The sequence below is a fragment of the Zea mays genome, chromosome 1 (genome assembly GCF_902167145.1).
Source record: "Zea mays cultivar B73 chromosome 1, Zm-B73-REFERENCE-NAM-5.0, whole genome shotgun sequence".
In the NCBI taxonomy this organism is placed as follows: Eukaryota; Viridiplantae; Streptophyta; class Magnoliopsida; order Poales; family Poaceae; genus Zea; species Zea mays.
Window position 1 is genome coordinate 40964926 of NC_050096.1, and position 25374 is coordinate 40990299.

Consider the following 25374-nt stretch of genomic DNA (forward strand, 5'->3'; position numbering starts at 1 on the left):
AGTTGAGGTGGCTTGTAGGACGGAGGCCAAGGTGTAGCCTGCAGTTCTGCTGACAGAGGAGAAGCATCATCAAAAGCAAAATTTCCATGATGGAAATCCTCATACCAGTCATCCTCGTTAAAAAAACCCTCTTGACAAAGCTCTCTGTGCTGAGGCCTTCGGTTCTGCTCATCTTGAGCAAGATGGCGAACTTCTTCAGAGGCTTCGTCTATCTGCCTTTGCAGATCAGCTAGCCTAGCCATCTTTTCCTTCTTCCTTTGCACCTGCTGATGGAGCATCTCCATATTTCTGATCTCTTGATCCAAGTCGTCCTCCTGAGGCGTTGGACTGGTGGCCTTCCTCTTCTGGCTTTGGGCCTCCCGAAGAGAGAGGGTCTCCTGGTTGGGGTCCAGCGGCTGCAGAGCGGCGGCACCTATTGCTGAAGCTTTCTTTGGCGGCATGACGAAGGTCTATGCTTGCCGAAGGTGTTCGAAACTCAAAAAGTGGAAGTGAGTTCACCGGAGGTGGGCGCCAATGTTGGGGACTTGTTCTCAAATGCTAAGAGTTAAGAACAAGGCAACATAAAAAATGTTAAAGTCCTTCATCCTTCGAAGCATTATCTCCCTTCGGATATAATGAATTCCGGACGAAGGTTATGAAGGACAAACCTTCATAAGCACAATAAATGATGAAGAAGGATTCATATGTAAGATATGAAAAATAACATAAACACTTTAAACATCATTATCAACTTATTTTTATTTGCGTTACTGTATCAGCAATAACAAATTATAAATGTACCTTCGGCTCGAAGGAAAGCAGGTGTACAAGCGTGACGCGAAAGCAAATGCCAAGTCAGCGTGAACAGTACGGGAGCACTGTTCATCTATTTATAGGTACGGGACGCAGCCCATGTAAAATTACACCCATGCCCTTTACATTTGCTAATAACTCTATAGCAATCCATCGGGGTCTAAATAGCCTTTTCCCTTTTAAGTCGGTTTCTTTTTCTGCTATCACGCCGAAGCTCCCCTGCGCATAGCTTCGGCTCTGCGCCATCCTTCATATTCTTTGTGCATCTTCATGTTGTGGTTTTGATCTAAGTCCGAAGGTACCTGTTTACACATTATACTCCAGAGACATTGTTAAATCATGTTTTTGAGGACCTTCGGAAGCCGAAGGCCCCCAACAAGGGAGAACACATTTTAGGACTAACAAATGTTCATTTTGAGAAAGACAGGGTTTGTAGCGCATGTCAAGCAGGGAAGCAAGTTGGTGTTCATCATCCACACAAGAATATCATGACGACCGACAGGCCGCTTGAACTACTCCACATGGATCTATTCGGCCCGATCGCTTACATAAGCATCGGCGGGAGTAAGTATTATCTTGTAATTATGGATGATTATTCTCGCTTCACTTGGGTGTTCTTTTTGCAGGATAAATCCCAAATCCAAGAGACCTTAAAGGGATTCTTAAGACGAGCTCAAAATGAGTTTGGCTTAAGGATCAAAAAGATTAGAAGTGACAATGGGACGGAGTTCAACAACTCACAAATAGAAGGCTTTCTTGAGGATGAGGGCATCAAGCATGAGTTCTCTTCTCCCTACACACCACAACAAAATGGTGTAGTGGAGAGGAAGAATAGAACTCTACTTGACATGGCGAGGACCATGCTTGATGAGTACAAGACTTCAGACCGGTTTTGGGCAGAAGCAATCAACACCGCTTGCTACTGTGGCAGAACCACCCGAATTATTCCAGCTTAAGCACCTAAGTCACGCCTCAGGGGCCGTAACACACTTAAATCGGAATAACCCGTCAGTCCCTCAGATCTAGTCTGATAGAGCCACTCAACCAGGATCAAATTCCACAATCTCACTCGAAGGTGAGTCACAGAAGAAATACAATAAAACAGGAAACCTCAAATTAAGTACGGAGTTATTACATAAATCGGAGTTTTTGGAGTAGCAAATAAAGTTCACAAATTAAAGTGCAGCGGATAATCGATGTTGTCGGTAACGAGGAAATGGGCAAGGCCGAGCCCACTACTCCTCATGCTCCTCTCCTGCCGGAGCAACATCCCACTCGACCGTCCAACCCGGTGGCAGGGTGGTAGGCCAAGTCACACCATCAACTACATCCTGCATGGTACCTGCAAAAATGGTGCCACAAGCAAGGCTGAGTATACTAATACTCAGCTAGACTTAACCGGTGTGAGGAGTCTACTCCTCTACCACTAGACTATGCAGCTGTTTGGCTGAGGGGTTTGGTTTGCCAAAAGCACTAGCTGTTTCTAAAATCAACTTTTAGCTTTTCAATTTCTACCATCATTAACTTAGCTAGATTTGCTCCTTCTAAGCATACATGGTAACAAGCAATTAGCTCAATCAACAAGTTATCTCATGTAATCCACATTTCACTTCTTACTCGATGCAGTACAAGGAATCAAGCAGTCTCATTAGCTGCGAGAAGCAGACGATTCGAATCGAGTTTTAACCTTGCAAGGTAAACCTAAACACACGGCATGTCAGGGCACTCCGTCCCCACACATGACAACCGTCCCCATCGATTCCCCGTTCGCGTCCAGGCCTCACCGCCTTGGCATACAATGCTCCACTGACCCCGGCTGCCGCCGTGCAGTGACCGCACTTGTACCCACCATAGCTGGCATGGGAGACCCTGTCTCAGGTCGCATGAGGGATAAAGTCCACGCCCGGCTTCACTCAGGTACTAGGTTTACCGGTTACCATTTTTCCCGGCATGTGCTTAGTACGTTCAAAAGCTTGACTCAGGTATCCACACATTAATCCTTAATTCATTTTTCCCGTCTCATGGACAAGGCATCCTCCCTGGATCCAAGTCCATAGACCAACATATATCCCATTATCAAGATGAATACAAGCAATTCCTGACCTCGCGCGAGTGCTAGAAAAATCACTCGACTTCTACCGAGATCCTGATTAGCAAGCAGCTACTCGACCTAGCATACTAGTATTCATCTCAAAAAGGAGTCCTAAGTTCATGCAACTAGAGGTTTCAAGCAACTCCTACACTTAAGTGCACATTACAGTCCTACAAGCATTAAGTGTAGTAAAGTAGCATATATTAACATGGTTATGCATAAAACCGGGGCTTGCCTTCAACTGCTGGGGCTGCGGGGAGATCCTCAACAGCAGCCTCTGAAGCCTGCTCCTGGTCCTCCTCTTGGACAGGTCCTTGCTCGGGGATGAGCACGTACTCTCCGTCGACAAGATTACAATCTAATGAATGCAATGCGTAAGATATATGCATGATACAATATGTGCTTTAGAATTTACAACTTTTAAAGATGTAGGGTCTTTTGAATTTAAACAAGTTAACCTTACTTAGGTAAAACCTTTTAGTGGTATACTTGGTAAATTGGGTTAGTTTTAATGGGATGAGGTTTATTCCTTCTTCTCTTTTCTTTTATTCTCTTTCATGTTTTGGAGTAGGTTTGAACTACAAGTTGCTTTTATAAAATTCCAAAAATTCTGCAAAAATTACAGTGGCTTGCTACTGGTGTATGATTCTCTGTCTCAAAATTTGGGGTTCAGAAAGTAAATGGTTTTCTCTGGACAAAATTACCAAATCTTAGGGCAGAAGGGGTATTTTGAACTACAACTATTATTTAACAGTGGGTAATTCTTTAAAACTTATTTTTGCTGGCTTTTAGGTGTCATAACATGACTTGATACAAATTTCTAGTCATTAATACTTTTTAATTCTTTTCCTATGGTTTTCTTAAGGTTTCTAGCCAAAGGGGTGCTTTCTACTACCACTATGCTTGAAAAACATCAACAACAGAGTTCTTATTTTTCTTAGCTAGTATTTTGTGCAAGAGCAATCATTCTGGAGTTTGGTTTCTTTTTGCTTAAGGGAAGGGGTGGTATGCATTATTTGAGCTAAATGGCCTTTCTCACAAATTACTAGCAAAAGGTATGGGTTCACTTCTTTTTCATGGGTTTGCATTTTTATCTGGTGGTTTATCTCATCATGGACTTAGCAAAATTTTGGTTGCCCAATTTCACATTATTTGGGGTTGTTCATGATTTATTGGGAAAATGCCTTATTATCATTCTGTATTTATTTTCCCTACTTAAAAAGTTAGGCTGGGGTGCTCTGTATTTTTGTAGTGGGGCTCTGGTGGTTATAAGTTCACTGGATTTTTGTTAACCACTTTGGTTATAGTTTTGCAATTCTAATAATTGATTTTCAGTCTATATAAGGCTAATTAAAGCATCTTAATTAGAAACTGGTCCTAATTAATGGTCTCTGCATTTTTCCTAGGTTCTTGGTTGCATAAGTAAACTAGGAAAAATATTACTAATCACTGTTCAACATTTTCTAATGCTTTTCTGATTTTCTCTAAGTTGTGGACAAAATGGCTTTAAATGAATAACTACATCATAATCTCTAATGCTGGGGATCCTACTATTTTTAAACAATGTCTAATTAGGGTATAAGCATCTACAAATTTTCTTAAGCTCAGTATAGAAGAAAAACTAATTTTCCTTAATTAAACAAGGTTTAGGGGGTTTCTGTTTTTAATTTTAAGCTCTAAAATTTAGAACAGAAAGCATATGGTTTAATAATTTTAAATGATAGATCATAATATTCCAGAGCTAGCAAAATTGGTTTGACAGCTTTTCATTAAGATTTCATCAAGTTATGAATTTTCTAAGTTCTTTGGTTATTTAAAAAGAATAACAGAATTGATAAAAGGGAAAACCACTTTGCACTGGGGTCCCTGGCGGTTTTCTAAGTTTTCCTTCGCGAATCAGTCCTTAGGTTACTATTCACATGGGTCGCTGACATTACAGAAAACCCCTCGGGTTCTACAAAACCTAACCCGAGGTCCTTCTTCTACCTCAAACAGTAGCCGCGGCGAAGAAAAGGGCGGAGGGGCTTACCGGCGGCGAGACTGTTCCGGTGAAGTGGTCGAGGATGAAGGGGAGGTCGCGGGGATCACAACGGTGTGCGGAACGTCAACGGAGATGGCCGGAGTTGGTCGGTCCACGCGCGCAGGCGGGGATGCTCGTCGGCGGCGAGGAGACCGGCCTGGTCACGGCGAGATAGTTCAATTAAATAGGTCAGAGAGGTCCACGGGATGCCAGAGAAGACATGAGCGAAAAGAATTGGGCAGAGACTCACTGGATAGCTCGGTCCACGCGCGGCGGCGGAAGACCGAAGTCCGGTGAGGTCGATCTCGGGCCTCCGGTGAAGTCCGGTCGGGTCCGAGGGCTTGGCGAGCTTCACGGGCTACTGGCGGGGCTAGCCGAAGCACAGGTTGGGCTGGAGGGCGGCTGGAGTGGGCTGGCCACGGCGGCCGTAGCTCTGGCGGCAATGGCGGGCGGAAATACGCTCGCCGGAGCTAAGGAACGGTGGCTGGCCGGTGAGGGTGAGTGCGGGGCGAAGAGAGGTGCGCCCGGGGAGGCTTTATAGGCGCGGGCGGGCACGGCCGAGGGCGTGGGCGCGCGGCGGACTTGACCGGACGCCGGGGCGAGCGCGCGCGCGGGTTGGGCGAGCTCTGGCGTGCCGACCAGGGTCGAACACGTGTGCCCGTGCGTTCTGCCCAAGCTCTGGCGCGTGTGGTCGCTCATCCGAGCCTGCTCTCGCCTTGGTCAGTGCACGAAACCTCTTCTCCTCCCTACAAGCTACCATTCTTGTGTGGAGGTCATAGGATTTTGCCTACTGGTTGCAGAGATATGGAGCCAGGAAATCTGGTCTGTCTCCCTGCCTAAACCCGAGGCAAATCCCAAGTTTTGTCGTGTCTAGGGCTCGCGTCCCAATGCCATCTTCTGGCACACGAAAGAGGGGTTAGTTAGACACAAATTTGTCAATGGGGCCATTAGGATTCGAGTTAGGGATCAAGGTGAACATCCCTGATCTTTGGCTCAAGGTCTGAATTTCAGAATTCTGAAATTCAGAATTCCCAATGAGTCCCAACAAAAGAAGCTTGATTTGGGGGTTTTCTTGAATTATTTTGGCTAAGCTTTCTCAATCTATCTTGTTGCTTATCAAATATACTTTAACTTATATTATTGGCTCAACTCAAAATTTTAAACTTTTCATTCCCTTTTTGCTTATTTTCTTGAATTTTGTTCATGGGGTTCACTTAGAGTTCTTAATTAGGGTTGCACATTCTTATCTTTTCAAAGACTCAATTGTTTTGATCATGACACTTTTAAACATATACTTGGTGAATTCTTTATCACTTGAGTTATTTTGATGCTCATGCTTACTTTGGTTCACATAAAATAATGGTTCTTGGTGTGGCTTTTTAAGAGAAACCCTAGGTGACACTGGGGTGTCACAGCCTTCCCCCCTTAAAGGAATCTCGTCCCGAGATTCGGGCCAGAGTCCTTCCGAGGTGAAGCGAAGGGTGAGACTGATAGGAAAAAGGGTGATGATTGTTATTATTAGGATAAACTGCTCTTCGAATGTCATTCTCTTTGCAACTTCAGAAGGAAGTCCTTTTAAGTTTTATCTTTATAGTTACTTCGTTCTGAATTAAGATCATACTTTTGGAAATTAGATTCGAAAGGCAGGAGGAGGGGTTGGGGGTGATTACATACCAGCTTCCTTAGGTAGGCAATCGGGGAAGTTGGATCTTAAGAATTCCTCGGTTTCCCAAGTAGCTTCCTCCTCTGAGTGATTACTCCACTGGACCTTGAACATCTTGATCGATTTAGCCCGAGTTGATCTTTCCTTGCAATCCATAATCTTGGAGGGGTACTCTTGGTACGAGAGATCTGGCTCTATCTCCAATTCTGGCTCTGCTAGAATCTCAGTCGGCAATCGAACACACTTCTTTAGCTGAGATACATGGAATACGCTGTGAATGGCAGACATCTTTGAAGGTAACTTCAGCTTGTATGCCACGGGTCCACATGCTTCAATGATCTCATAAGGTCCAATGTAACGAGGGGCTAACTTGCCTTTGATCCCAAACCTCTGCACTCCCTTGGTGGGTGATACCTTGAGGTATACAAAACTTCCCACCTTGAACTGGAGAGGTTTCCTTCTTCTGTCATGATAGCTCTTCTGTCTGGCCTGAGCAGCTTCTAGATTCTTCCTGATTAGCTTGACCTTCCTTTCGGCTTCAGTCACCAAATCAGGTCCAAAAACTTCTCTTTCACCAGGCTGAGACCAATTGAGTGGTGTCCTGCACCTTCTTCCATAGAGAGCTTCAAAAGGTGCCATCCTTAGGCTGGACTGATAACTATTGTTATAAGCAAACTCTGCCAAGGAGAGGTGCTTATCCCAGTTCTTGCCACAATCGATCGCACAAGCTCTCAGCATATCTTCCAGAATCTGGTTTACTCTTTCCGTCTGACCATCAGTCTGTGGGTGGTAAGCTGAACTCCTGATTAGCTTGGTTCCCAAAGACTCTTGCAATTGTTCCCAAAATCTGGCAACAAATTGGGCTCCTCGGTCAGAAACAATGGTCCGAGGTAATCCATGCAAACACACGATCCGGTCGATATACAATTCTGCATACTTCTGAGCCTTATCAGTGGTGTGCACAGGAAGAAAATGTGCCACTTTCGTCAATCGGTCCACAATAACCCAAATGGAATCATGATGACGAGAGGTGTTGGGTAGACCCACAATGAAATCCATGCTGATGTCGTCCCACTTCCACGAAGGTACGGACAGTGGTCGCAAAGCTCCGGCGGACTTCAAGTGGCTTGCCTTTATCCTCTGACAGGTGTCACACTCTGATACATACTGGGCTATCTCCCTCTTCATTCTGGTCCACCAGTATAAAAGCTTCAAATCATGGTACATCTTGGTGCTTCCCGGATGCATAGAGAATTTGGAGAGATGAGCCTCATCCAGAATTTTCTTCTTGAGATCCTGGTCCTTAGGAATTACCAATCTGCTTTTGAACCATAACACACCCTTCTCATCCTGGCGGAAACAATTATACTTCTCAACCTTCTGATGGAGATTCTTCTTGATAATCTGCACTCCCTTGTCACTGAGCTGGGCCATGATGATCTGGTCTTGCAAAACTGGCTCAACAGAAATGTGAGACAAAGAACCAGAAGGAATCACTTCAATTTGCATCTTGCTCAACTCATCACACAAGGTGTTAACACGAGAATCCATCAGAATACAGTTGCATTGCAACTTCCGACTCAAGGCATCTGCTACTACATTAGCCTTCCCTGGGTGATAATGTACCTCCAGGTCATAATCCTTGATCAGCTCTAGCCATCTTCTCTGCCTCATGTTGAGATCAGCCTGAGTAAAAATGTACTTAAGGCTCTTATGATCAGTGAAGATGTTGCAGTGGGTTCCCATTAGATAGTGCCTCCACATCTTTAATGCATGAACCACTGCTGCTAACTCGAGGTCATGAGTGGGATAATTTTGCTCATGAGGCCTGAGTGCTCTTGAGGCGTAAGCAATGACTCGGTTGTCTTGCATCAAGACACAACCTAGCCCGGTGCCAGAGGCATCGCAATACACGTCAAAAGGCTTGCTGCTGTCGGGTTGCGCCAATACCGGTGCTGTGGTCAGATGCTGCCTCAACGCATGGAAGGCATCTTCGCACTTCTGACTCCACACAAACTTGACTTCTTTCTTCAGCAACTCAGTAATAGGCTTCGCAATTCGAGAGAAGTCCGGAATAAATCTTCGGTAATAACCGGCCAATCCCAGAAAACTCCGAATTTGGCGAACAGTCGTTGGTGGCTTCCAATTCATCACCTCTTGGACTTTATTAGGATCAACAGCTATTCCATCCTGAGAGATAGTGTGACCCAAGAATTTGATTTCCTTTAGCCAAAAATCACACTTGGATAGCTTGGCATAAAGGTGGTGCTCTCGCAGACGTTGAAGCACTACATGCAAATGCCCGGCATGCTCCTCTTCGCTCTTTGAGTACACCAGGATATCATCGATGAAAACCACCACGAACTTGTCCAATTCTGGCATGAAAACAGAATTCATCAGATACATGAAGTATGCTGGTGCATTTGTCAGCCCGAATGACATCACCAAGAATTCATACAGCCCATATCTGGTTGAGAATGCCGTCTTCGGAATATCACTTGCTCGTATTTTGATCTGATGGTAGCCAGAGCGAAGGTCTATCTTGGAAAACACCTTGGCTCCGACCAATTGGTCAAAGAGAACATCAATACGAGGCAAAGGATACTTGTTCTTGATAGTTACCGCATTAAGAGGGCGGTAATCTATACACAGCCTCAAGCTTTCATCCTTCTTCTTCACAAACAGTGCTGGACATCCCCAAGGCGAAGTGCTTGGGCGAATGAATCCCTTATCCAGCAACTCTTGCAACTGCTTCTTCAACTCTGCTAACTCAGCGGGTGGCATTCGGTAGGGCCTCTTGGAAATTGGGGCCGTTCCCGGTTGCAACTCGATGGCGAATTCAATATCCCGGTCCGGTGGCATTCCCGGCAATTCATCAGGAAAGACATCTGCATACTCACAGACCACTGGGATCTTCTTCAGGGGTAACTCCGTCATAGAGAAAGCACATGACTGAGAAGAACCCTGCCTAGGCAGAATCAAAGTGAAATTCCCGCAGAAAGGAGAATTTACTTCCACGGTACGACTGGCTACATCAAGCACAACTTGGTGCAAGGTCATCCAATTTGCTCCTAGAATAATGTCCACATTTTCCAATCCCAACACAAGAAGAGTGGTTTTGACAATGTGGCTTCCCAGTTGAATAGGCACACTTTGGTTTAATTGATTAGTTGCAATTTTACCCCCAGGTGTGACTATCATGAATGACCCTTTTGAGTGAGAGAATGGCAGTTTGCAATTAGCACTGAACTTTTGGCTAATGAAACTATGAGATGCACCAGAATCAAACAGAATTAAAGCAGGTTGATTATAAACTGAAAAGGTACCGGTCATGATAGGAGCTCCTTCTGGCACTTCCTCTAGAGCAGTGAAGTTGAGCTTCCCTTGCCTGACTTGCACCTTCTGCTTTCTTCCCTTGTCTTGATTCGGTGCTGGCATCTGCCTCTGCTGGTTCCTGGGACAATTCTTGGCATAGTGGCCCACATTGCCACAAGTGAAACACTTGTTCCCATTGCCTTGGCGGAACTGCTGCTGCTACGGAGGCTGATTGTTCCTTGGGGCGGGAGCTGGATAGTGGTTGGGTGCCGGCTGCTGCTGCTGCTGAGGTGGCCTGATCACCCATCTGCCTGCCTGCTGCTGAAAACCCCTGCTCTGATTGTGAGAAACAATCCGGAACCTCTGAGCCTGAGCGGATGGTGCTGCCATTGGTGCCTTCCTCTTCTTCTCTGCCCGGTGAGCAACAATGCAATCCTCCTGAGAGATGGCCATGTTGACCAGCTCATTGAAGCTATTGGCCCGGACAGTGTTGAGTCGTTCCCGTAGCTTGGTATTGAGACCCCTGCGGAAGCGATCCCTCTTCTTCTCATCAGAATCAGCATGATACCCTGCATACTGGCATAAGTCGTTGAAGGCTTGCGCATACTGCAGTACCGTGCGGGTTCCTTGATTGAGGGCCAGGAATTCATTCAACTTCCGATCAAGAATGCCAGCTGGGATGTGGTGTCCTCTGAAGGCAGTCTTGAATTCCTCCCAAGATACTTCATGATCAGCGGGGAGCATAGCACGGAAGTGGTCCCACCAAGTCCGAGCTGGGCCGCGAAGCTGCTGTGCGGCGAAGCGAGCCTTGGCCTCATCAGGGCAGTCTCCCGTGAGGAGGGGAAACTTGGACTCGACGACGCGAAGCCACACGTCGGCGTCCAACGGATCCTCTGCCTTGGTGAACAAGGGCGGCTGCGTGCTCAGAAACTCCTGGTATGTTGCCATAGCTGGAGGTCGCTGATGCTGGCCTCCACCATGATGCTGTTGGTGGGGCTGGCGCTGCAAGAGCTGTCGCAGAATCTCATTCTGCTGGGCCATCAGCTCCTGCACTGTGGGAGCTGGAGGAGGTGGCGGGGGAGCTTGCTCATTCTGCCCGCGACGCTGCCTCGCTGCCATCTGAAAACAGAGATTGTCGCCAATGTTATCCCAACTCACACTTCCGAACGACAAGATATCATCTCATATGGAAGAAAAAGGCCATAATCATAATATTAGGTTCGAAAGTGAAGATAGCATGGTGACAAGGGTCCCACAGATATCAAAAGTTTACAGGGTTACATTAATCAGGGGAAGGTACCCATAAGCCTAGTCCAAAATGTGATACTACTAAGCTCGCATAGGTTTCTATCCGCCTAAAAATGTCAAAGCGACTGCTTAACCCTGAGCGGTGGAAGCGACACTGGATACGGGTGAAGGAGGTATCGCGGAGGTAGTCCCATTGGCACCAGGGGCTGGTCCTAGCTCCTCGGGAGCCTCTTCTCCCTCGCTTCCTGCTTCATTGGCCTCCATCTCCAGGTGGTGCATGTCCAAGTGGTCATTGGCTTCCTCGAGTTCCCTCTGCACGTCGTGAAGCTGGTTCTCCAAGACATCAATAGTGTTATCTCGGATCTCCACTTGCTGCTCCAGGGTGGTAATACGCTGGCTCAGCCTTTCCACCTGCAGATCCTTCTCCACCAACTCTGTGGATAGGTCGACCACAAAATCTTCCCGACTGTCGAGAGTGAGCTTGGCAGCCTGAGCGGTGTTAGCAAGAAGTGTCATAGCATCGCTCTGAAGGGCCTGAAGGCGGTACAGCGCACTCATGCACTGAACAGTGACCCTCCCAACCAAGTCAGGATACATTGCCCACACATCCTTCACATGGCTCACGCGGTTACACCACATAGGATCATCCTTCTTCTCAGCAGGGAAGAGTCCCAAGGGGTGCATCACCATCTCCAGGGGATGGTAGCCACAGAAAGTCGTCAGAGTCTTCATGGCTGCTGCCTCAACGGTGTCGTCCGTCCTGAGTCCAATCATCTCAGAGTCAAGAGAACGCCAACCCGGCTGAAGGGGATGAGCCTCCAAAGTTAGCCAGACCCGACAACGAGGTACCCGATGCTCCTCATACAACTGCACCGTGTACAAAGGGGGCGTAGGGTAACCGGCGGAGTTAAGCACTTCCCACAAGATGGAAGGAAAGCCATCGCGAGAAAGGAAGTCAGAACTGAAACGAGAGTCTCCTCCACTGGCGGGGGTGGGTGAATTCATCTGCGGAAGGGAATCAAGATAAAGATTATGGTGGAAGGAAAAAAAAGAAAAAGAGAGCCCGGATGATTTTAAAGAAAAGGGGTTAGCTCAAATTTTTAATTCCTCTTTGTGTTTTATAATGCATGCATGCGGAAAGAAACGTTGCCTCTCAAAAGGAAAATAGGGTGCCTTTTTAGGGCATCCTAAATATAAGTATTGGCCCACGGGGCCTAATTAATTAGCCACCTATTTCCCCCTCTATGCCTAAGGCCTTTCGTCCTAGGTCTAGCGGTCTAGTCCTGACGATCCGTAGTAGTTTCTAGGCAAGTTTTAGATTTTGAAAATCGGTATTCATGGTTTATTGTCCTTTTCTGTGGTGGAATTTGCTCTGATACCAGCTGTGGCAGAACCACCCGAATTATTCCAGCTTAAGCGCCTAAGTCACGCCTCAGGGGCCGTAACACACTTAAATCGGAATAACCCGTCAGTCCCTCAGATCTAGTCTGATAGAGCCACTCAACCAGGATCAAATTCCACAATCTCACTCGAAGGTGAGTCACAGAAGAAATACAATAAAACAGGAAACCTCAAATTAAGTACGGAGTTATTACATAAATCGGAGTTTTTGGAGTAGCAAATAAAGTTCACAAATTAAAGTGCAGCGGATAATCGATGTCGTCGGTAACGAGGAAATGGGCAAGGCCGAGCCCACTACTCCTCATGCTCCTCTCCTGCCGGAGCAACATCCCACTCGACCGTCCAACCCGGTGGCAGGGTGGTAGGCCAAGTCACACCATCAACTACATCCTGCATGGTACCTGCAAAAATGGTGCCACAAGCAAGGCTGAGTATACTAATACTCAGCTAGACTTAACCGGTGTGAGGAGTCTACTCCTCTACCACTAGACTATGCAGCTGTTTGGCTGAGGGGTTTGGTTTGCCAAAAGCACTAGCTGTTTCTAAAATCAACTTTTAGCTTTTCAATTTCTACCATCATTAACTTAGCTAGATTTGCTCCTTCTAAGCATACATGGTAACAAGCAATTAGCTCAATCAACAAGTTATCTCATGTAATCCACATTTCACTTCTTACTCGATGCAGTACAAGGAATCAAGCAGTCTCATTAGCTGCGAGAAGCAGACGATTCGAATCGAGTTTTAACCTTGCAAGGTAAACCTAAACACACGGCATGTCAGGGCACTCCGTCCCCACACATGACAACCGTCCCCATCGATTCCCCGTTCGCGTCCAGGCCTCACCGCCTTGGCATACAATGCTCCACTGACCCCGGCTGCCGCCGTGCAGTGACCGCACTTGTACCCACCATAGCTGGCATGGGAGACCCTGTCTCAGGTCGCATGAGGGATAAAGTCCGCGCCCGGCTTCACTCAGGTACTAGGTTTACCGGTTACCATTTTTCCCGGCATGTGCTTAGTACGTTCAAAAGCTTGACTCAGGTATCCACACATTAATCCTTAATTCATTTTTCCCGTCTCATGGACAAGGCATCCTCCCTGGATCCAAGTCCATAGACCAACATATATCCCATTATCAAGATGAATACAAGCAATTCCTGACCTCGCGCGAGTGCTAGAAAAATCACTCGACTTCTACCGAGATCCTGATTAGCAAGCAGCTACTCGACCTAGCATACTAGTATTCATCTCAAAAAGGAGTCCTAAGTTCATGCAACTAGAGGTTTCAAGCAACTCCTACACTTAAGTGCACATTACAGTGCTACAAGCATTAAGTGTAGTAAAGTAGCATATATTAACATGGTTATGCATAAAACCGGGGCTTGCCTTCAACTGCTGGGGCTGCGGGGAGATCCTCAACAGCAGCCTCTGAAGCCTGCTCCTGGTCCTCCTCTTGGACAGGTCCTTGCTCGGGGATGAGCACGTACTCTCCGTCGGCAAGATTACAATCTAATGAATGCAATGCGTAAGATATATGCATGATACAATATGTGCTTTAGAATTTACAACTTTTAAAGATGTAGGGTCTTTTGAATTTAAACAAGTTAACCTTACTTAGGTAAAACCTTTTAGTGGTATACTTGGTAAATTGGGTTAGTTTTAATGGGATGAGGTTTATTCCTTCTTCTCTTTTCTTTTATTCTCTTTCATGTTTTGGAGTAGGTTTGAACTACAAGTTGCTTTTATAAAATTCCAAAAATTCTGCAAAAATTACAGTGGCTTGCTACTGGTGTATGATTCTCTGTCTCAAAATTTGGGGTTCAGAAAGTAAATGGTTTTCTCTGGACAAAATTACCAAATCTTAGGGCAGAAGGGGTATTTTGAACTACAACTATTATTTAACAGTGGGTAATTCTTTAAAACTTATTTTTGCTGGCTTTTAGGTGTCATAACATGACTTGATACAAATTTCTAGTCATTAATACTTTTTAATTCTTTTCCTATGGTTTTCTTAAGGTTTCTAGCCAAAGGGGTGCTTTCTACTACCACTATGCTTGAAAAACATCAACAACAGAGTTCTTATTTTTCTTAGCTAGTATTTTGTGCAAGAGCAATCATTCTGGAGTTTGGTTTCTTTTTGCTTAAGGGAAGGGGTGGTATGCATTATTTGAGCTAAATGGCCTTTCTCACAAATTACTAGCAAAAGGTATGGGTTCACTTCTTTTTCATGGGTTTGCATTTTTATCTGGTGGTTTATCTCATCATGGACTTAGCAAAATTTTGGTTGCCCAATTTCACATTATTTGGGGTTGTTCATGATTTATTGGGAAAATGCCTTATTATCATTCTGTATTTATTTTCCCTACTTAAAAAGTTAGGCTGGGGTGCTCTGTATTTTTGTAGTGGGGCTCTGGTGGTTATAAGTTCACTGGATTTTTGTTAACCACTTTGGTTATAGTTTTGCAATTCTAATAATTGATTTTCAGTCTATATAAGGCTAATTAAAGCATCTTAATTAGAAACTGGTCCTAATTAATGGTCTCTGCATTTTTCCTAGGTTCTTGGTTGCATAAGTAAACTAGGAAAAATATTACTAATCACTGTTCAACATTTTCTAATGCTTTTCTGATTTTCTCTAAGTTGTGGACAAAATGGCTTTAAATGAATAACTACATCATAATCTCTAATGCTGGGGATCCTACTATTTTTAAACAATGTCTAATTAGGGTATAAGCATCTACAAATTTTCTTAAGCTCAGTATAGAAGAAAAACTAATTTTCCTTAATTAAACAAGGTTTAGGGGGTTTCTGTTTTTAATTTTAAGCTCTAAAATTTAGAACAGAAAGCATATAGTTTAATAATTTTAAATGATAGATCATAATATTCCAGAGCTAGCAAAATTGGTTTGACAGCTTTTCATTAAGATTTCATCAAGTTATGAATTTTCTAAGTTCTTTGGTTATTTAAAAAGAATAACAGAATTGATAAAAGGGAAAACCACTTTGCACTGGGGTCCCTGGCGGTTTTCTAAGTTTTCCTTCGCGAATCAGTCCTTAGGTTACTATTCACATGGGTCGCTGACATTACAGAAAACCCCTCGGGTTCTACAAAACCTAACCCGAGGTCCTTCTTCTACCTCAAACAGTAGCCGCGGCGAAGAAAAGGGCGGAGGGGCTTACCGGCGGCGAGACTGTTCCGGTGAAGTGGTCGAGGATGAAGGGGAGGTCGCGGGGATCACAACGGTGTGCGGAACGTCAACGGAGATGGCCGGAGTTGGTCGGTCCACGCGCGCAGGCGGGGATGCTCGTCGGCGGCGAGGAGACCGGCCTGGTCACGGCGAGATAGTTCAATTAAATAGGTCAGAGAGGTCCACGGGATGCCAGAGAAGACATGAGCGAAAAGAATTGGGCGGAGACTCACTGGATAGCTCGGTCCACGTGCGGCGGCGGAAGACCGAAGTCCGGTGAGGTCGATCTCGGGCCTTCGGTGAAGTCCGGTCGGGTCCGAGGGCTTGGCGAGCTTCACGGGCTACTGGCGGGGCTAGCCGAAGCACAGGTTGGGCTGGAGGGCGGCTGGAGTGGGCTGGCCACGGCGGCCGTAGCTCTGGCGGCAATGGCGGGCGGAAATACGCTCGCCGGAGCTAAGGAACGGTGGCTGGCCGGTGAGGGTGAGTGCGGGGCGAAGAGAGGTGCGCCCGGGGAGGCTTTATAGGCGCGGGCGGGCACGGCCGAGGGCGTGGGCGCGCGGCGGACTTGACCGGACGCCGGGGCGAGCGCGCACGCGGGTTGGGCGAGCTCTGGCGTGCCGACCAGGGTCGAACACATGTGCCCGTGCGTTCTGCCCAAGCTCTGGCGCGTGTGGTCGCTCATCCGAGCCTGCTCTCGCCTTGGTCAGTGCACGAAACCTCTTCTCCTCCCTACAAGCTACCATTCTTGTGTGGAGGTCATAGGATTTTGCCTACTGGTTGCAGAGATATGGAGCCAGGAAATCTGGTCTGTCTCCCTGCCTAAACCTGAGGCAAATCCCAAGTTTTGTCGTGTCTAGGGCTCGCGTCCCAATGCCATCTTCTGGCACACGACAGAGGGGTTAGTTAGACACAAATTTGTCAATGGGGCCATTAGGATTCGAGTTAGGGATCAAGGTGAACATCCCTGATCTTTGGCTCAAGGTCTGAATTTCAGAATTCTGAAATTCAGAATTCCCAATGAGTCCCAACAAAAGAAGCTTGATTTGGGGGTTTTCTTGAATTATTTTGGCTAAGCTTTCTCAATCTATCCTGTTGCTTATCAAATATACTTTAACTTATATTATTGGCTCAACTCAAAATTTTAAACTTTTCATTCCCTTTTTGCTTATTTTCTTGAATTTTGTTCATGGGGTTCACTTAGAGTTCTTAATTAGGGTTGCACATTCTTATCTTTTCAAAGACTCAATTGTTTTGATCATGACACTTTTAAACATATACTTGGTGAATTCTTTATCACTTGAGTTATTTTGATGCTCATGCTTACTTTGGTTCACATAAAATAATGGTTCTTGGTGTGGCTTTTTAAGAGAAACCCTAGGTGACACTGGGGTGTCACAGCCTTCCCCCCTTAAAGGAATCTCGTCCCGAGATTCGGGCCAGAGTCCTTCCGAGGTGAAGCGAAGGGTGAGACTGATAGGAAAAAGGGTGATGATTGTTATTATTAGGATAAACTGCTCTTCGAATGTCATTCTCTTTGCAACTTCAGAAGGAAGTCCTTTTAAGTTTTATCTTTATAGTTACTTCGTTCTGAATTAAGATCATACTTTTGGAAATTAGATTCGAAAGGCAGGAGGAGGGGTTGGGGGTGATTACATACCAGCTTCCTTAGGTAGGCAATCGGGGAAGTTGGATCTTAAGAATTCCTCGGTTTCCCAAGTAGCTTCCTCCTCTGAGTGATTACTCCACTGGACCTTGAACATCTTGATCGATTTAGCCCGAGTTGATCTTTCCTTGCAATCCAGAATCTTGGAGGGGTACTCTTGGTATGAGAGATCTGGCTCTATCTCCAATTCTGGCTCTGCTAGAATCTCAGTCGGCAATCGAACACACTTCTTTAGCTGAGATACATGGAATACGCTGTGAATGGCAGACATCTTTGAAGGTAACTTCAGCTTGTATGCCACGGGTCCACATGCTTCAATGATCTCATAAGGTCCAATGTAACGAGGGGCTAACTTGCCTTTGATCCCAAACCTCTGCACTCCCTTGGTGGGTGATACCTTGAGGTATACAAAACTTCCCACCTTGAACTGGAGAGGTTTCCTTCTTCTGTCATGATAGCTCTTCTGTCTGGCCTGAGCAGCTTCTAGATTCTTCCTGATTAGCTTGACCTTCCTTTCGGCTTCAGTCACCAAATCAGGTCCAAAAACTTCTCTTTCACCAGGCTGAGACCAATTGAGTGGTGTCCTGCACCTTCTTCCATAGAGAGCTTCAAAAGGTGCCATCCTTAGGCTGGACTGATAACTATTGTTATAAGCAAACTCTGCCAAGGAGAGGTGCTTATCCCAGTTCTTGCCACAATCGATCGCACAAGCTCTCAGCATATCTTCCAGAATCTGGTTTACTCTTTCCGTCTGACCATCAGTCTGTGGGTGGTAAGCTGAACTCCTGATTAGCTTGGTTCCCAAAGACTCTTGCAATTGTTCCCAAAATCTGGCAACAAATTGGGCTCCTCGGTCAGAAACAATGGTCCGAGGTAATCCATGCAAACACACGATCCGGTCGATATACAATTCTGCATACTTCTGAGCCTTATCAGTGGTGTGCACAGGAAGAAAATGTGCCACTTTCGTCAATCGGTCCACAATAACCCAAATGGAATCATGATGACGAGAGGTGTTGGGTAGACCCACAATGAAATCCATGCTGATGTCGTCCCACTTCCACGAAGGTACGGACAGTGGTCACAAAGCTCCGGCGGACTTCAAGTGGCTTGCCTTTATCCTCTGACAGGTGTCACACTCTGATACATACTGGGCTATCTCCCTCTTCATTCTGGTCCACCAGTATAAAAGCTTCAAATCATGGTACATCTTGGTGCTTCCCGGATGCATAGAGAATTTGGAGAGATGAGCCTCATCCAGAATTTTCTTCTTGAGATCCTGGTCCTTAGGAATTACCAATCTGCTTTTGAACCATAACACACCCTTCTCATCCTGGCGGAAACAATTATACTTCTCAACCTTCTGATGGAGATTCTTCTTGATAATCTGCACTCCCTTGTCACTGAGCTGGGCCATGATGATCTGGTCTTGCAAAACTGGCTCAACAGAAATGTGAGACAAAGAACCAGAAGGAATCACTTCAATTTGCATCTTGCTCAACTCATCACACAAGGTGTTAACACGAGAATCCATCAGAATACAGTTGCATTGCAACTTCCGACTCAAGGCATCTGCTACTACATTAGCCTTCCCTGGGTGATAATGTACCTCCAGGTCATAATCCTTGATCAGCTCTAGCCATCTTCTCTGCCTCATGTTGAGATCAGCCTGAGTAAAAATGTACTTAAGGCTCTTATGAACAGTGAAGATGTTGCAGTGGGTTCCCATTAGATAGTGCCTCCACATCTTTAATGCATGAACCACTGCTGCTAACTCGAGGTCATGAGTGGGATAATTTTGCTCATGAGGCCTGAGTGCTCTTGAGGCGTAAGCAATGACTCGGTTGTCTTGCATCAAGACACAACCTAGCCCGGTGCCAGAGGCATCGCAATACACGTCAAAAGGCTTGCTGCTGTCGGGTTGCGCCAATACCGGTGCTGTGGTCAGATGCTGCCTCAACGCATGGAAGGCATCTTCGCACTTCTGACTCCACACAAACTTGACTTCTTTCTTCAGCAACTCAGTAATAGGCTTCGCAATTCGAGAGAAGTCCGGAATAAATCTTCGGTAATAACCGGCCAATCCCAGAAAACTCCAAATTTGGCGAACAATCGTTGGTGGCTTCCAATTCATCACCTCTTGCACTTTATCAGGATCAACAGCTATTCCATCCTGAGAGATAGTGTGACCCAAGAATTTGATTTCCTTTAGCCAAAAATCACACTTGGATAGCTTGGCATAAAGGTGGTGCTCTCGCAGACGTTGAAGCACTACATGCAAATGCCCGGCATGCTCCTCTTCGCTCTTTGAGTACACCAGGATATCATCGATGAAAACCACCACGAACTTGTCCAATTCTGGCATGAAAACAGAATTCATCAGATACATGAAGTATGCTGGTGCATTTGTCAGCCCGAATGACATCACCAAGAATTCATACAGCCCATATCTGGTTGAGAATGCCGTCTTCGGAATATCACTTGCTCGTATTTTGATCTGATGGTAGCCAGAGCGAAGGTCTATCTTGGAAAACACCTTGGCTCCGACCAATTGGTCAAAGAGAACATCAATACGAGGCAAAGGATACTTGTTCTTGATAGTTACCGCATTAAGAGGGCGGTAATCTATACACAGCCTCAAGCTTTCATCCTTCTTCTTCACAAACAGTGCTGGACATCCCCAAGGCGAAGTGCTTGGGCGAATGAATCCCTTATCCAGCAACTCTTGCAACTGCTTCTTCAACTCTGCTAACTCAGCGGGTGGCATTCGGTAGGGCCTCTTGGAAATTGGGGCCGTTCCCGGTTGCAACTCGATGGCGAATTCAATATCCCGGTCCGGTGGCATTCCCGGCAATTCATCAGGAAAGACATCTGCATACTCACAGACCACTGGGATCTTCTTCAGGGGTAACTCCGTCATAGAGAAAGCACATGACTGAGAAGAACCCTGCCTAGGCAGAATCAAAGTGAAATTCCCGCAGAAAGGAGAATTTACTTCCACGGTACGACTGGCTACATCAAGCACAACTTGGTGCAAGGTCATCCAATTTGCTCCTAGAATAATGTCCACATTTTCCAATCCCAACACAAGAAGAGTGGTTTTGACAATGTGGCTTCCCAGTTGAATAGGCACACTTTGGTTTAATTGATTAGTTGCAATTTTACCCCCAGGTGTGACTATCATGAATGACCCTTTTGAGTGAGAGAATGGCAGTTTGCAATTAGCACTGAACTTTTGGCTAATGAAACTATGAGATGCACCAGAATCAAACAGAATTAAAGCAGGTTGATTATAAACAGAAAAGGTACCGGTCATGATAGGAGCTCCTTCTGGCACTTCCTCTAGAGCAGTGAAGTTGAGCTTCCCTTGCCTGACTTGCACCTTCTGCTTTCTTCCCTTGTCTTGATTCGGTGCTGGCATCTGCCTCTGGTTCCTGGGACAATTCTTGGCATAGTGGCCCACATTGCCACAAGTGAAACACTTGTTCCCATTGCCTTGGCGGAACTGCTGCTGCTGCGGAGGCTGATTGTTCCTTGGGGCGGGAGCTGGATAGCGGTTGGGTGCCGGCTGCTGCTGCTGCTGAGGTGGCCTGATCACCCATCTGCCTGCCTGCTGCTGAAAACCCCTGCTCTGATTGTGAGAAACAATCCGGAACCTCTGAGCCTGAGCGGATGGTGCTGCCATTGGTGCCTTCCTCTTCTTCTCTGCCCGGTGAGCAACAATGCAATCCTCCTGAGAGATGGCCATGTTGACCAGCTCATTGAAGCTATTGGCCCGGACAGTGTTGAGTCGTTCCCGTAGCTTGGTATTGAGACCCCTGCGGAAGCGATCCCTCTTCTTCTCATCAGAATCAGCATGATACCCTGCATACTGGCATAAGTCGTTGAAGGCTTGCGCATACTGCAGTACCGTGCGGGTTCCTTGATTGAGGGCCAGGAATTCATTCAACTTCCGATCAAGAATGCCAGCTGGGATGTGGTGTCCTCTGAAGGCAGTCTTGAATTCCTCCCAAGATACTTCATGATCAGCGGGGAGCATAGCACGGAAGTGGTCCCACCAAGTCCGAGCTGGGCCGCGAAGCTGCTGTGCGGCGAAGCGAGCCTTGGCCTCATCAGGGCAGTCTCCCGTGAGGAGGGGAAACTTGGACTCGACGACGCGAAGCCACACGTCGGCGTCCAACGGATCCTCTGCCTTGGTGAACAAGGGCGGCTGCGTGCTCAGAAACTCCTGGTATGTTGCCATAGCTGGAGGTCGCTGATGTTGGCCTCCACCATGATGCTGTTGGTGGGGCTGGCGCTGCAAGAGCTGTCGCAGAATCTCATTCTGCTGGGCCATCAGCTCCTGCACTGTGGGAGCTGGAGGAGGTGGCGGGGGAGCTTGCTCATTCTGCCCGCGACGCTGCCTCGCTGCCATCTGAAAACAGAGATTGTCGCCAATGTTATCCCAACTCACACTTCCGAACGACAAGATATCATCTCATATGGAAGAAAAAGGCCATAATCATAATATTAGGTTCGAAAGTGAAGATAGCATGGTGACAAGGGTCCCACAGATATCAAAAGTTTACAGGGTTACATTAATCAGGGGAAGGTACCCATAAGCCTAGTCCAAAATGTGATACTACTAAGCTCGCATAGGTTTCTATCCGCCTAAAAATGTCAAAGCGACTGCTTAACCCTGAGCGGTGGAAGCGACACTGGATACGGGTGAAGGAGGTATCGCGGAGGTAGTCCCATTGGCACCAGGGGCTGGTCCTAGCTCCTCGGGAGCCTCTTCTCCCTCGCTTCCTGCTTCATTGGCCTCCATCTCCAGGTGGTGCATGTCCAAGTGGTCATTGGCTTCCTCGAGTTCCCTCCGCACGTCGTGAAGCTGGTTCTCCAAGACATCAATAGTGTTATCTCGGATCTCCACTTGCTGCTCCAGGGTGGTAATACGCTGGCTCAGCCTTTCCACCTGCAGATCCTTCTCCACCAACTCTGTGGATAGGTCGACCACAAAATCTTCCCGACTGTCGAGAGTGAGCTTGGCAGCCTGAGCGGTGTTAGCAAGAAGTGTCATAGCATCGCTCTGAAGGGCCTGAAGGCGGTACAGCGCACTCATGCACTGAATAGTGACCCTCCCAACCAAGTCAGGATACATTGCCCACACATCCTTCACATGGCTCACGCGGTTACACCACATGGGATCATCCTTCTTCTCAGCAGGGAAGAGTCCCAAGGGGTGCATCACCATCTCCAGGGGATGGTAGCCACAGAAAGTCGTCAGAGTCTTCATGGCTGCTGCCTCAACGGTGTCGTCCGTCCTGAGTCCAATCGTCTCAGAGTCAAGAGAACGCCAACCCGGCTGAAGGGGATGAGCCTCCAAAGTTAGCCAGACCCGACAACGAGGTACCCGATGCTCCTCATACAACTGCACCGTGTACAAAGGGGGCGTAGGGTAACCGGCGGAGTTAAGCACTTCCCACAAGATGGAAGGAAAGCCATCGCGAGAAAGGAAGTCAGAACTGAAACGAGAGTCTCCTCCACTGGCGGGGGTGGGTGAATTCATCTGCGGAAGGGAATCAAGATAAAGATTATGGTGGAAGGAAAAAAAGAAAAAGAGAGCCCGGATGATTTTAAAGAAAAGGGGTTAGCTCAAATTTTTAATTCCTCTTTGTGTTTTATAATGCATGCATGCGGAAAGAAACGTTGCCTCTCAAAAGGAAAATAGGGTGCCTTTTTAGGGCATCCTAAATATAAGTATTGGCCCACGGGGCCTAATTAATTAGCCACCTATTTCCCCCTCTATGCCTAAGGCCTTTCGTCCTAGGTCTAGCGGTCTAGTCCTGACGATCCGTAGTAGTTTCTAGGCAAGTTTTAGATTTTGAAAATCGGTATTCATGGTTTATTGTCCTTTTCTGTGGTGGAATTTGCTCTGATACCAGCTGTGGCAGAACCACCCGAATTATTCCAGCTTAAGCGCCTAAGTCACGCCTCAGGGGCCGTAACACACTTAAATCGGAATAACCCGTCAGTCCCTCAGATCTAGTCTGATAGAGCCACTCAACCAGGATCAAATTCCACAATCTCACTCGAAGGTGAGTCACAGAAGAAATACAATAAAACAGGAAACCTCAAATTAAGTACGGAGTTATTACATAAATCGGAGTTTTTGGAGTAGCAAATAAAGTTCACAAATTAAAGTGCAGCGGATAATCGATGTCGTCGGTAACGAGGAAATGGGCAAGGCCGAGCCCACTACTCCTCATGCTCCTCTCCTGCCGGAGCAACATCCCACTCGACCGTCCAACCCGGTGGCAGGGTGGTAGGCCAAGTCACACCATCAACTACATCCTGCATGGTACCTGCAAAAATGGTGCCACAAGCAAGGCTGAGTATACTAATACTCAGCTAGACTTAACCGGTGTGAGGAGTCTACTCCTCTACCTCTAGACTATGCAGCTGTTTGGCTGAGGGGTTTGGTTTGCCAAAAGCACTAGCTGTTTCTAAAATCAACTTTTAGCTTTTCAATTTCTACCATCATTAACTTAGCTAGATTTGCTCCTTCTAAGCATACATGGTAACAAGCAATTAGCTCAATCAACAAGTTATCTCATGTAATCCACATTTCACTTCTTACTCGATGCAGTACAAGGAATCAAGCAGTCTCATTAGCTGCGAGAAGCAGACGATTCGAATCGAGTTTTAACCTTGCAAGGTAAACCTAAATACACGGCATGACAACCGTCCCCATCGATTCCCCGTTCGCGTCCAGGCCTCACCGCCTTGGCATACAATGCTCCACTGACCCCGGCTGCCGCCGTGCAGTGACCGCACTTGTACCCACCATAGCTGGCATGGGAGACCCTGTCTCAGGTCGCATGAGGGATAAAGTCCGCGCCCGGCTTCACTCAGGTACTAGGTTTACCGGTTACCATTTTTCCCGGCATGTGCTTAGTACGTTCAAAAGCTTGACTCAGGTATCCACACATTAATCCTTAATTCATTTTTCCCGTCTCATGGACAAGGCATCCTCCCTGGATCCAAGTCCATAGACCAACATATATCTCATTATCAAGATGAATACAAGCAATTCCTGACCTCGCGCGAGTGCTAGAAAAATCACTCGACTTCTACCGAGATCCTGATTAGCAAGCAGCTACTCGACCTAGCATACTAGTATTCATCTCAAAAAGGAGTCCTAAGTTCATGCAACTAGAGGTTTCAAGCAACTCCTACACTTAAGTGCACATTACAGTCCTACAAGCATTAAGTGTAGTAAAGTAGCATATATTAACATGGTTATGCATAAAACCGGGGCTTGCCTTCAACTGCTGGGGCTGCGGGGAGATCCTCAACAGCAGCCTCTGAAGCCTGCTCCTGGTCCTCCTCTTGGACAGGTCCTTGCTCGGGGATGAGCACGTACTCTCCGTCGGCAAGATTACAATCTAATGAATGCAATGCGTAAGATATATGCATGATACAATATGTGCTTTAGAATTTACAACTTTTAAAGATGTAGGGTCTTTTGAATTTAAACAAGTTAACCTTACTTAGGTAAAACCTTTTAGTGGTATACTTGGTAAATTGGGTTAGTTTTAATGGGATGAGGTTTATTCCTTCTTCTCTTTTCTTTTATTCTCTTTCATGTTTTGGAGTAGGTTTGAACTACAAGTTGCTTTTATAAAATTCCAAAAATTCTGCAAAAATTACAGTGGCTTGCTACTGGTGTATGATTCTCTGTCTCAAAATTTGGGGTTTAGAAAGTAAATGGTTTTCTCTGGACAAAATTACCAAATCTTAGGGCAGAAGGGGTATTTTGAACTACAACTATTATTTAACAGTGGGTAATTCTTTAAAACTTATTTTTGCTGGCTTTTAGGTGTCATAACATGACTTGATACAAATTTCTAGTCATTAATACTTTTTAATTCTTTTCCTATGGTTTTCTTAAGGTTTCTAGCCAAAGGGGTGCTTTCTACTACCACTATGCTTGAAAAACATCAACAACAG